This window comes from Eufriesea mexicana, unplaced genomic scaffold (assembly GCF_001483705.2).
Source record: "Eufriesea mexicana isolate 0111107269 unplaced genomic scaffold, ASM148370v2 scaffold4744748691, whole genome shotgun sequence".
NCBI classification, from domain to species: domain Eukaryota; kingdom Metazoa; phylum Arthropoda; class Insecta; order Hymenoptera; family Apidae; genus Eufriesea; species Eufriesea mexicana.
This window is the reverse complement of record NW_016907991.1, coordinates 126,560-141,027: the sequence shown is the minus strand read 5'-3', so window position 1 is coordinate 141,027 and position 14,468 is coordinate 126,560.

Here is a 14,468-nt window from a genome sequence, read left to right as displayed (position 1 = left end):
CCCCCCCTTTCTCCCCTCTCTTTGCCTATCGATATATATTTTCGCCTTTTCGTCTCTTCTGCGGGCACACGTCGACCAGCCGAGCGATCGATTTCCCGCGTGCAATCCTCGCGTGTGCACGCGTGGTCCTATTCACGTGAATCTAGACACAGGCTTTACCTGTATAGGTAAGGGACGCTGGTACCTGACAAGTCTAAATACTTCACCGGATATGAGTCTAGCTAGGCGGGAAAAATGTTTGCAAGACGCTTAGGGGCTGCATTCCAATATGTAGCCCGGAGGTGTACGTTGCGCGTGGAAGCCTCGTCCCGTGCAATATCTCCGTCTTCCTGTTCGACTTCATCTTGCCCGTCCCTCGGTGTATTTTAACTCTATTTCCTTCCCGGCGGCTCTATCCTTCTTTTTCAGCCTTCCCGACGTTTAAAAGCGGCGGAAATCGTTTGACACAATGATTGGCCCGTGAACGAATATGTTCCCAGCGTATCGGTCGCGTCTTTGAGCCGGTAATGTATTCACGGAAGGCCCTTAAAGGATGGGGGAAACTGGAACGGGTTCCTCGCGGATACCTCGGTTTAAATGGACAGTTCGAAGCGAAACGAAACGAATAGAACGAATCGTTTTTGTTTCGACCATTTGCGCGTGGGTTTCAGTACTTTCTTCGTACGCAGAGCAGGGTCACGAATCGATTCTCCTGTGAAGGCCCGCCGATGGATGCTTTCGGGTATATACCTGACGACCAGTCGTGCATGTTGAGGAGAAGAGATTCGGATCTATGGACGTTTATTAGAATCAACGGAAATGGATGACGCGATTTTTTCCTGGAACTCTGACTGTCGGGATTGAACGAGGAGTCTGATGATTCATAGAAACTGACACGTTTTGGGTCTATGATATTTATTGGCAAGGTTTCATTATGAAGAACTTTTATTCTAACAGCGATTTAAGTTAAAGTTTCGGTATCCGCTCCTGTATGAGTTTAATAATAATTTTCTTCAATCAGGATGGGTACATGGAGGAGTGTATAATTAATAATAATTGAGGCAATCAAATATAATTCGTCATTTATGACAATTGCACGCCAATTCGATAGTCAGGGATTATATATTTCCTAAATTTTTGTAGAATTTTATATTTTTTTGATCATTTACTTGGATAAAAATAAGAGACGGGCTGTATATTTAATACTAGAACCGATCTTTAATGGGTATCTAACTATAACGTGCACAGATTATAGTAATTTCAGCGGTACGATGAATATGAGTGAATATATTGATTACAGTTCTTTCTTAATATGAGTTGATACCAATTTTATTCTTGAAACAGGTGTATGTGTTCGGTGATTGCAGAAAGGAAAATTCTGGGGCCAGTCATTTTCACTGGGTTGGTAGTTCTAGTGTTAATAATAATTCGTCATTTATGACAATTGCATGTCAATTCGATGGCTAGGGACTGTATATTTCCTAAATCTCTGTAGAATTTTATTTCTTTGACCATTTACTTGGATAAAAATAAGAGATGTACTGTACATTTAATAATAATTCAGTCAACCAAAGATAATTCGTCATTTATGACAACTGCATGCCAATTCGATGGACAGGAACTGTATATTTCCTAAATCTCTGTAGAATTTTATTTCTTTATTTTAGAATTTTATTTCTTTGACCATTTACTTGAATAAAAATAAAAAATGGACTGTATATTTAATAATAATTGTGTCAACCAAATATAATTCGTCATTTATGACAACTGCATGCCAATTCGATGGACAGGGACTGTATATTTCCTAAATCTCTGTAGAATTTTATTTCTTTATTTTAGAATTTTATTTCTTTGACCATTTACTTGAATAAAAATAAAAAATGGACTGTATATTTAATAATAATTGTGTCAACCAAATATAATTCGTCATTTATGACAACTGCATGCCAATTCGATGGACAGGGACTGTATATTTCCTAAATCTCTGTAGAATTTTATTTCTTTATTTTAGAATTTTATTTCTTTGACCATTTACTTGAATAAAAATAAAAAATGGACTGTATATTTAATAATAATTGTGTCAACCAAATATAATTCGTCATTTATGACAACTGCATGCCAATTCGATGGACAGGGACTGTATATTTCCTAAATCTCTGTAGAATTTTATTTCTTTATTTTAGAATTTTATTTCTTTGACCATTTACTTGAATAAAAATAAAAAATGGACTGTATATTTAATAATAATTGTGTCAACCAAATATAATTCGTCATTTATGACAACTGTAGGCCAATTCGATGGCTAGGGACTGTATATTTCTTAAATCTCTGTAGAATATTATTCTTTTTACCATTTACTTGGATAAAAATAAGAGATTATAATTATTCGTTATATTTTCCATCACGAAGAAAGAAAATATCGGTTTTGGAAGCTACGTGGTAATTCTTTGACAGTTCTTGGGGAACAGAAAATCGAAATTGCAGGTCTTGGAGGGATTCGGAGCAGCAAACATTTGTCGGCACGTGCTCAAGTTTTGTTTGACGATATTGTCTTACGTTGAAAGCAATTCGTCCGATCAATCGGCCCGATCTATTGTTTGACACACGAAAGCTGCTACTTAAGCACGGCTTTCAACGCGAAGAGCCGTTCCACTGTAACCACGACGCTCATTTTCCAGTTCCCTTAAGACAAAGAGGTGCAGACTGTTTTCCCTTCAACGTCAATCACGTCTTTCGAAAGCTTGATCCTCGACTTTTCTACTTCAGCTTTGTCTTCCATCCCCCCGTAGCAGGTTCTTACGCGATCGTTGCAAAGGTGAAATCTGACAACGAATCATTTACGATACACAGTCATCGCGAACTTTAATACTTATTTTCCTCTGCTTAATTTCGGACAATTGTGTCGTTCAAACTGTATATTCTCCAGTCAAAATTGTACTTCGATTTTAGATGAATTTACGTTACTCTTCGAAACCAATTTTTAAATAATCGTAGTTCCACGTTTTCGTCGAATGAAATTTATTTTTCCTATTTTCTATTTTTTGAAAAATGGATAAATTACTGTAATAAACATTGTCCAATAAATTTATCGAATACTTTATAAGAAAAAAGTTCTCTGTATTTTCTAATGGTAAAAAAGCTTTAAATGAAATTTATTTTTTGGGAAAGAAATTTATAAATTGCTGTGATAAAAAAATTGTCCACTAAATTTATTGAAACCTTTATTAGAAAAAGATTCTCTGTATTTTCTAATGGTAAAAATGCTTTAAATGGAATTTATTTTTGGGGGGAGGAAATGAATAAAATTGCTGTAATAAAGAAATTGTCCGCTACATTTACTGGAAGAAAATTCTCTGTATTTTCTAACGATACGTGTAACGAGAGGCTTTAAATAGTTTCAATGGATCTCTTCCCTATTTGTCTTATTCGTTAGATCTTTCTTCCTACGTTAGTATGGATACTTAGAAGGCGGAACAAGTTTCCTACAGCGAGTCAATTACTTAACGATAAAAGCACGTTGAGAAAGGTTGCCATGTTGAAACATAATTTCTGAGTCACTGGTAATTCATTCTTCACCTGTCACTTATGCGGAAGAGTAAATAGAAACATTTCCTTTTGTGACAAAAATTTGCATAAATCTACAGCGATTTTAGTTCGCTAAAATTTTTAATTTTTTAATATTTTAATTAATTTTAATTTTTTGATATAATTTAATACGTTAATTTTTTAATATAAAATCTTGATTATTACGCAAACAGTAATTTCCATTAATACCCGAAAGCTTATTTTTATTATACTACCCACTGTTTCAATATTCGATGCAAATATTTAAATTACCTAGCACTGTAATTAATCTTTATGTAAGTTCATTTTATCTCGCTTTCGAATCCACGTGTATCCCGCGTCCATTTTATAATTTATATCATTTATATTATATAATTTATAAACGTTCTCAAATGTGCAATATCCAATTTCTACTTACCAAAATACATATGCATTCACGATAACGTAAAATCACGTTTGTTTCCACTATATTCATCACGTTGTAATATGCATTGATTATATGATCATTAATTACATAAAGTACAACCCCTGGATAACCATACTCCTATATTCGTAGAACGCGGCAAACACTCTCGTATATCACGTCAGATATATTTAACATTTTGACACACTTTTCCATTTATTCTTTACAGACACTACACATACCTCATATTCACGTATACGTAACCTAGCTGAAGTTACAAACATTGTAAAGGTTAACTATAAATACTATTTTGAAAAATACCTCGCTGTAACTTTAAATTGGGACGAAAACTAAAATTAGAACGAAGCTTCGCTCCTTGACACTGTTTTTTCCACTATGTTCTATTATCATAGTCACATACGTAACATACACGGTTCGCGTAACTTAACCCCGCGTGGGATGCATTATTTAAAATATTCGCCAAAGAACGAACAGGTAAATTTCCATTTGTAAATCAAAAATTACGAACTTTCGAAGATCTCGAAAATTTCGAGTCGAGACGGAAGCAGAATTTTTCTCGACATCGAAAACCCAAAATTTCGAGTCGAGACGAAAGTAGAATTTTTCTCGAAATCGAAAACCCAAAATTTCGAGTCGAGACGAAAGCATAATTTTTCTCGAAATCGGAAAGCCAAAATTAAAATAAAATTGGAATCTTCGTTCCACGCGATCTGTCATGTTTAATTTCCATTTTTGCGGACAATCTCTGAGCAAAATCGAGTTATGACGAAACACGAGGGCAGGGCCGTATACAAAAATCTCATTTTCCCGCCGAAACGGCCGCACAGGTGCGTGGCCAAGCATTCTGGCCACGAGGTGATAAAATGCGGCCAAACATGTAAACTCGTGCCTGGCTGTTTTAATGGGCCGCGAAGGGTTAATTAAAAAATCGTACGGGCACATGGAACCGCGATATTTCTCTGTAAACGTCACCACAGCTGCACGTGTGCATCGGGTCCCGGCAGACGTGGCATTAAACACCGGGTCTCTTTGTGTGTGCACGTCCAGTTCTAACCATAAAATTAGTCCCTATGGGCTAATTTCCGTGTTGTTTTCATGACCGATACAGGCCAGGCTGCGTGGAAATTGCACGTCACGGCATATTGCCATTTTTTCACGTCTGCACGCGATCCCTGTTCGCCATTATAATTTCTATCTTGTTTGTACAACGTACTTCCAAATCCACGGAATTGTGCGCAAGGGGGATATTAGCGATTTGGAAAATTGTCATCGATGTTTCGTTTCGCTTCAATGCAACCGAATCGTCACCATTCTTTGTTTCACTCTATTATTGTTGTTATTAATGTGTCACGATCTAAGAGACTATTTCTAGATCTCTCCTAATTCTGATTCCTATTATCAGTTTCGTTGCTTAATGACAAAGCTACCAGAGCCTAAGTGTAATTTTTAAATTATTAATTAAAATTAATTAATCAAAATTAATAATTTTTAAATTATTAATCGAAAATTTCGCATTCAACGTTGTCATTTTACACGCTAATCTTTGCGATTTTTCTTTTAATACAGATGTAGCGGAATTATTCTCACTCTCGCAAATAGATGGATTCCTACTTCCTAAAGGAGGTTTGCGGATTTTCTGGCAAGTCCTCGATGAAACCACTCCATTTCCTATATATGGAATTTTACAATATTATAATAGTTGCTAGGGCAGGGCCTTAGGCTAGGTATCCTTAGTGATGAGTCCACTAGCAGGCCCAAGACGAAACGCATCCTTCCTTTTCCTTTTCCATTCGACCCTTCTAGCTCCGCTGGCATATCGAGGATACCTGCGCCAAGCTGACATTAACAAGAGTAGGGAGAGGAGGCCTCCACAAGTGTATAATGACTCTCCATTTATTGCAATAGTTCTACACTATTTCTCGTAACCCTCAACACTCAACTGTGTTGAGTTTTCTGCTCACCCTCAATCTCAATTTCAAGTCAAAAACTCAACTCAAACTCTTATTCCTTATTTCATTCTAAGTAAGATCTACAGGTTATTTGACTGATGATGGTAGGTTTAGTGCCAATTTCGTTTAATTTCCTGAATTTTTTAACATTAAAAAATTCATTGTCCATGTCAGTGCTTCTCAATTCTCTTTCCTCGTACATCAGCAAGCAGTATGTGGTCGAGTCACGAACCACTTTGCGGATAATATCTATTCATTGCAGTATACCTCACTGTATACATAACCATAAAATTTTATATAATTTGGTTCAGCTCACGTACCATCAATGGCCCGAGTACCATAGATCGAGAACCACTGGTTCACGCGACTGACCTTATCCTGCATTATAACAGATCGAAGATGCAAAGTACTTTCTTCGCACCTCGTACCATAAATTTAACAAAATCGAGAGCGGAACGAGTTTCGAATTAATTGATCTTGAACATAATTAACCCTTTCACTCCTGCGAACGACGTATGACGTCACGCTACAACATGACTGCCGGACTGAGGACGTGATACAACGTCCACGGATTTCAAAGCTGTTAGAGCTTGGAAAATTCTTTCTGAACGCGATCCAACTGTTCCGACGTGTCCTGCTATCTCTTAGGATAAGAGAGAAATTTTTTTCAATACAATCCCTGCATTATTTTGCCCTCTGTCGAAGAAATTGCCAGACTATGTATTTCGCGTCTGTGTGCACGTGGCCCGCGCTCCCTTGGCCCGAGATTTTTCCTCTGCTGCCAGGGTTTGCAAATAAAATATTTAGCGACTTCTGTACTTCTGTATTCATCTTCATCACCTCGGGTAAGCTTATAACGCGTGATATTATATTTCGATTAAGTTTTTATTAGGTTTAAACGAAAATAAAATTTGTTAAATTAATTCAGGACAGGGCGTTTGCTGCTCTCTTCGTAACTCAGGAGCGAAAAGGTTAATGGAGTATCGTTTCTCCGAAAGAATTCTTTTTTATAAAATATTTTCGTTTTTACAATGGACACGCGAGGCATTCGAAGGCATTTCACTTTGCTACGAGAAATTTTCTTCTACTTTCTACTTTTTATGTCTTGGCCCAGTTGCGTAGAACATTGTACATACACTAAGAAATAACTTTCTTGGAGCCGAGTTTATTTTTATATTAAAAAACCCGCCGTGAATTATTACCAACATTTCTTTCAAAATTTCGCGATTTTTAGCTAACAAAAGTACGCTCGCGTAAATCTATTAATCCTGAAAGTTTTCACCCTATAACCGTCACGCGAAGTCCCAAGAGAGGGATTTTCTCGAATGCACAATACCTTTCAGGTATTTTTGCGGAAAAAATTGCAGTTTGCATGGAATTTCTCGGCCTCTGAACACGTTTTACTCGCATGAACAACATACTATTAAAAATTACTATAGAACGTACTGTAGAACGGCGTCAAAAAACAATATTATTTCGTTCCTTTGGGTGGCACAAAGTTAACTTATTCGTCACCTCGAATATATATCTTGGAATCATTTTGATACTCGTGCACGAGGTCACTTTGCTATTGCTCTGATCCATCAGAATTACGTTGAAAGGTGAGCAAGAAAGGCACGAGAGGAGACAAGCGAATAAAGAAGTAGCAACTAAATAACGTAGTAGCAAAGTTTTGCTCTCGCAGTTTGCAAACACGATCGTGGACGTTGCATAATTCAGCATTCGTTGAACGTCAGTGTGGATAGCAAGAATAGAAGATTATCACTGGTTTGGACATTCGAAGAGTCGAATACCAGATTTTACGTGTTCCTTCTGTGAGTGTTGGTTTTATATGCGTGAATGCGAATGAGGTTGAATAGGTGAAACTCATTTGCGATGATATATATATAATATATGCGAGTGCAGACTAGCATGAATGATGTTTGAAAAAATCTTTAGAAGTATGTGTCAGAATAAAACAGTTATGCGAGAATCTTTAAAGAGGAAACATGGGTGTGTAATGGTTAATAAGAGTGAGAGAAAGAGAGTGAGAGAGAGAACTTTTTAGAAAATGTTAATCAATCTTTTTGTTTAACACGTTGATTGCCATGGTGGTTATCGATGACCTAATTTTTTTCATTTATATTTGTGTTATTTTAACCATTCTTTGAAAATTATTCTTTTATTATTTTAATTATTTTAATTATTAAATTATTAATTTCAATTATTCTTAAATTCTTAAATTCTTAATTCTTTGTAAATACATAGAGAACTTTGGATAGAAGATATTAATAATTAGCACGATTATTAGCACGATCTGTAAATTTTATCGTGGCCCCCTGAGCATGCCATATGAAAAACGTTTGGCAGTCAAAGTGTTGAAATAGTTCATTGGGAGTTGTTTTCGTTATTTAAATATTTTTATCTAAATATACTAACGCGTTAACTGTTAAGAAACGTAGAAGATATTGGTGTCCATTTCTATCCATATGGAGGACCCATTAGGGTCTTCCAGCAGCGAAATCTTAAATGCTAAATAATTCGGGATTCAGTACTCACACTCTCATAAAATCAACACTCACAATTACATTCTACTAATTTTCGTAGTCTCCTAAAATTTAAACTTAATATTCCGAGAATTGAAATAAATGAAAAATTTATTTATTTGGTTGTTTGCGCGTGTTTGGACTGCGTTAAAACTCGCACTATAGACCATCGTACCCTAATAAACTCTAAAAATATCCTACAATTATTACATATTAATATAATTGTAATCATTGACGTAGATTCACGTTGCTTTATGATCCTCATAATTTTTTAAAAGTTCTAAGATATTTTTAAATAAATTTCACAATTTTTAATTTCAACTAACTGATTGAATTCTACAGAGAAGAAATATTATACCTTTGAATTTCTTTATTCTAAACAGCTTACAGTACGTATTATAAGTAGAAAATTATTCCATTTTGCGAAGAAACGAATGTATCTGGAATACATTATAATACTCCATTGCTATTAGTTCAAAAAACAAAGAGAATACTGCAATTTCCAACTATCTATTCCACTTTCGAAAATTTCTCTAAACCTACATTCTCTCGGACCTAATTGCACTCTCAGCCCACTTTGCCATTGTCTTCATTGTCTTAAAAATATTTCTCCAGACGCTGAACTTCCACACGAAGTGCACACTCTCTTCTCTCGCTCGATTTCGCGATAATCGAATTTATTAACCCCCGGAAGCATCGATTAACGCGAGGCAGAGAGTGCGATAAGGCAAAAGTTCGTCTGTCCGTCCCACGCGTGAATCGAGATTAGAAATAGCCGTGCACCGGGTAATTTAAGCGTTCCTTATCATGTAAATAACCGAATGAATGTCGCATAAAGCAGAACGGGTGGCGCGATGTCGCGCATAAAAAGCAGAGATTATTTCTGCGGCCAGTTTTCCCGTCGCGGAACAAAAAGTTCGTCAAACACGAAAGTGCACCATCCGCGAGCTTGCATCACAGGAACCAGCTCTCTGTACCCTATAACGCGCCGCCTTATTATGCATCGACGTGCATCGGATGCGCGCAACTTCTTTATCCCCACTCCGCCACCTTTCAACGCGTTTTCCCGCGTTTTTACTCCATTCGCGGATTAAGCGTGTGAAAATCCACCATAACGCGACGAAATCCGTCTCTTCCTTCGAATTAAGCAACGACTCGAATTCGTATTTGCAAGGAAGGTTTCAGGAAGTATGGTACGTAATTCTTGCCTGGGAAAATTTCGATGCTGCGAAATTCGCGTGTGTAAGTATATTCGTAAATATTTTTCGCAAATTTGAGGAATCAAAAATTATGGAAATTATAAATTCTATTGGAAACAGGTAAAATTAGTAGATAATTGCGATATCTCATGGGTGTCGTTGATTAATTATTTTTACACTGATTAATTATTTATTGACTAATTATTTTAGATGGTTCTACTTCACTGTTGGTGTTTATTTTTATACTGTTAGAGAATTCTGAATGTGAAAGAGGTTAGATGGGTATGAAGAATCGAAAAGCCTGACTCAACGAAGTAAATCCTGTTATTAATATTGTTAACCCAAGAATTTGTTATTTATATTACTATTATTATTAATTATAGTATTATACAGTTATATATGTGGATTTGGTTTTATTAGTGTGAATGCAAATGTGTGAGGTCGAGTAATGGCACGAATGTAGATATGCATGTTTTTAGAAGTGCGAGTGGAAGATCTAGAATGCGTGGTGTTATACAATTTGTTATAAGGAATTTCAGTTTGTTACAAGAAGCGTGAGAGTGAACAATTAGAATATAGGGAGTGTGTAAATTTATAATTTTATAATAAATATAAGATTGTTATACAACAAACTCACAATATAGTTGTAAATTTTTGTAAGTTGTAATATAATATAGCTGTAATTTCTCAAATAAAATTGCAGCATTTATTAAAATGCGTTGGAAACTATCCATATATAGTTGTATAGCAATGAAATTTATAAAATTTATTATCAATGAAAGACATAAATATGCTTATACAGATATGTGCATGTCCTTGTGAGTTACAATAATATCCTTGCCACTGCACTTGGTTTCAGGGTATTTTTACATGGCGCTCGGAAAACTTGTAAGGTACCATAAGTGTATGATAATATTATAATATTCGATAATACCATATCTGTTGTAATTTCTCAAATGAAATTGCAGCGTTTATTAAAATGCGTATTATTAAATCATTATTAAATTAACCCTTTGCACTCGAGAGGCGCCTCTCGGCCGCCATTTAATCAGGTTCTAACGATGGATATTAATTAATATATCAAATTTACAATTACAAAATTACAACGATGTGTGGAACATCGAAGTAAAATAATTCTGACGAAAATAAAAATGAAATGAAACGCTGGTAAACATTATACATAAAAGCTAACAGGAAAGGTAAAATGACTCGGAGTTGCTGGTAGGTTAAAAATTTGAATATTAAAAATTGTTCGGAATGCAAAGGATTAATATCCTTAAACACGAGATATGTGCGGAAAATTCTGCAACTGTGAATAAATTTATAATTTATAATCTAAGGAAAAAATATCAATTTGCTAAGATAAAATTTTATTATTTATTCTCGCGTTTTGTTGTTGTATTTAAAATAGGGAAATGTTTAATTAATAGTCTGAAGATCGAGAATATCATTTATCAATTTTTATTTTATTCCGTGGTCAAAGATGGCGAATGTTCATAAAATCGATGTACCGTGATGATATGGTTGATACAACTATGGAAAGAACTAATTAAAAACTATTGGTACTACTAAAGGTATTCTACCAGAAGAAGCGTTTTATGGCTCCGACCTGGAATATCATGGTCGAAAAGTCATAACGTGGCTGCAGCTTTATGGCAACCACGGGGAAACAATATTATGGAGGATATTTCCCGCTGGAGATGATAATACGTATAATTAATGATCGTACAAATAATTTTTATCACGTGGTAAAAAATTATTATTCATACAGATAATTCCACGATAGTATACGTTATCTTCTTCGCATAAATACCGGTGTGCATTTATGTAAATACATACTCGTGAAAGAAAACGCGAAGTGGAGTAATCTCTTCGAATTTAATAGGCTACGATATAGCACAATTTTCGAAATTTTCGGAAATATCAACGTGACAATATTTAGAGATAGCTTTCTCGAAACCGTTCAAAATTTAATAAAATTCGAAATTACGATTTCCGAAAATTCGAAAGCTCGAAATTAGAAAAATTCGAAACTTCCTCATTTTTCGCGATTAAAATGCCTCGAAATTTGGGAAGGAAAAATATAAAATCAACAAATCGATACAAACATATCCTACCACCATCGATGGTATTAGATGGTATTAGAATTAATATGGCATTAGAAGACGAAAAATAAATCCAAAATATTAGTATTTCTGCAAATATTAGCAATCCAAATCATAAATTTTTCTTCATCGTTCGCAAGACTTACGCAGAAACCCACGTTTCCAAAACAAAATGGTTCCCTAATTTCGTACAAAATCGAAACCAATTTGAAATTATAAAAATAAAGAAATCTTCCAATACTTCCTGTTATAATTTCTAAATCACTTTGAAATCACTTTTAATTTTTATAAATATATAAAATGTAATACAGGTGAAATTATGCGAATATACAAAGAAGGGGTTTAAACATCTCCTTATGAGTTACAATATTTTAAAAGCCTTCTGGATTTGAGACTAACTGCTCCAGAAGACAGCAGGTCCTTTTAAACCTAAAAACCAACCCCTTGATGCCTGCATAGTATCGAAGGTCCTTGAATTCAATTTTTATTTTATAGGTTTATCGATAGTAATCACACTGTCATCAGCATAATTTGATGGTCATTTGATTATTATTTCAACGATTATATTCGACTCCATACTAACTATTTTCTGACACAGTCTGACGGGTTTATTTGTTACTAATTTTTGCACGTTTCAGCAAAATCGTGTAAATTTTTCGATTATAAACGGCGTTTATGTACGTACTCGTGTACTACATGCATCGTTTCATTTGCATTTATGAAAGTCTGTCATCTCCTTATCGTTGTTCCAGAAGTCCCTAGGTAAACATTGCGTAACAGCGTGCATACTAATCACAGGTGAGTCATCGTTTAGAGTTAGCGAGGTAAGTTGAATATTCGCATTCAACTTCGACCATGAAAATAATAGTACGTTATTAAGGCTCGTATGCATGTGGAAGAAAATCGAGCACGCGATATCGGACTCTGAAATTTCACTTTGCGACGGGACTGCCTCGAGTTACATTTTAATCAGGTTCATTTTCTCGTCAATTAGAGCGTAAATATGATATCGAACAATGAACGAAAATTCAAATTCCTCGTATCAGCGCGTCGGGATTCAATTTTTCCCTCGTATGTTCAAATAAAGAATTCCTGAATTTATAACGTCGACGTTTCATATTATAATTATTCCCGAATTTACCGATATGTTAATATCGTAATTAAATTCGACATGATATTTTTCACGAATATTCTCATTCGCTAGTTTTATTTCCTACAACGATCTTTCACTTTTTTCATTAATTATTATTAATTAATCTCTTCCTCTGTATCATTTCATGAAATGGTGTTTCGAACGAAAGTTGCAGTATTCCCAATTTTTAACTTCATGTCAACATCAGTTCCCATCGAAGTTTAAAATAATTCTTGAATTTTTGTAGAAGGAAAAATAATTTTTTTAATTGTGACATTCACGTGTATAATATTCGACTTGCAATCGACACATTATTTCCAAAAAAAGAAAATAATAAATAAAGACTCGGTAAAAGTACTATATATACTAAAGTACTAGCCTAAACACAAATAGTATAGTATAATAGTATACAGTATAGTATACAGAATAGTATAATAGTGTAATAGTATAATAGTATACAGTATAGTATATAGAATAGTATAATAGTATAATATTATAATAGTATATAGTATATAGTATATAGAATAGTGTAATAGTATACCTAAATAGAATAGTATATGATATAATATTATTTCCCATAGAAATAGCGAGTATAGGAATATCATAAGCAGATTTGAATGCACACAAAAGAATTAGCGACCAATAATCATTCAAGACACGACAATGACCATCACGGGAATTCTGATTACTATCCGCATTATGATACGCCGGATCCCAACTACGATCTAAATCCGATCGAACGGGATCGCAATCAACGGGAACACGTGTCACCGCAATTTCTCCGTGCCACTGCGAATCCGCACACGTAGAGTCGAGTTCGTAGAGGAGTATAGCCGAATTTCGCGCGTGTGTCTCAGTGGACCACGTGATTGCATGTCGAAATCCGAATTACATAATGCATGAGTAACGAAACGAAGATTTTCTTGTCCAGCGATACGCCAATGCGATTCCACGTCCAATGCGTTTCACTAACAACGAGAATTCTTTCCACAGAAAATTCGACAAAATTTCCAAAAATTTTTCAGAAGCTTCACAATCGAATAACCTCGAATTAACGAAGAGATATTAATTTTGGAGGTCTACTAATAGACACGATAGATGCAGGATAGACGATGAAATTAATTTTACAGATGCATCTGTGCATATGAAGGGCAAGGGGAAGAAAGAAATTTAGTGAATTTTAATTTAAGAAATTTAATTTCAAACAGGATTTAGTTTAGTAGACTTACAACAATGGAATTTTTCAAGAAAATTCGTAAAAAATTCGATGAATTTTTAGGGTGAAGAGTGAATGCGTTTACGCTAATGGTAAGATATGATTTCGAATGCAATCACTAGATTGGAAGATTTGATGTTAATATAGATGCGAGGCAGATAGATGAATCAATTTTGACATTGCACCTATGCACATGCAGAAGAAGAAGACGAAACAGGTTTGAAACAGGGTGAAAAATGATCTTCAATAGTACACTAATAAAAGAAGCAAATTCAACGAATTTAATTGAATTAAATTCAGGAACAAACATTGATATCTATCGTATGCTACCGTCCTTAAAAATATAATAAATAAAATCTAATTAATTTAATGAAA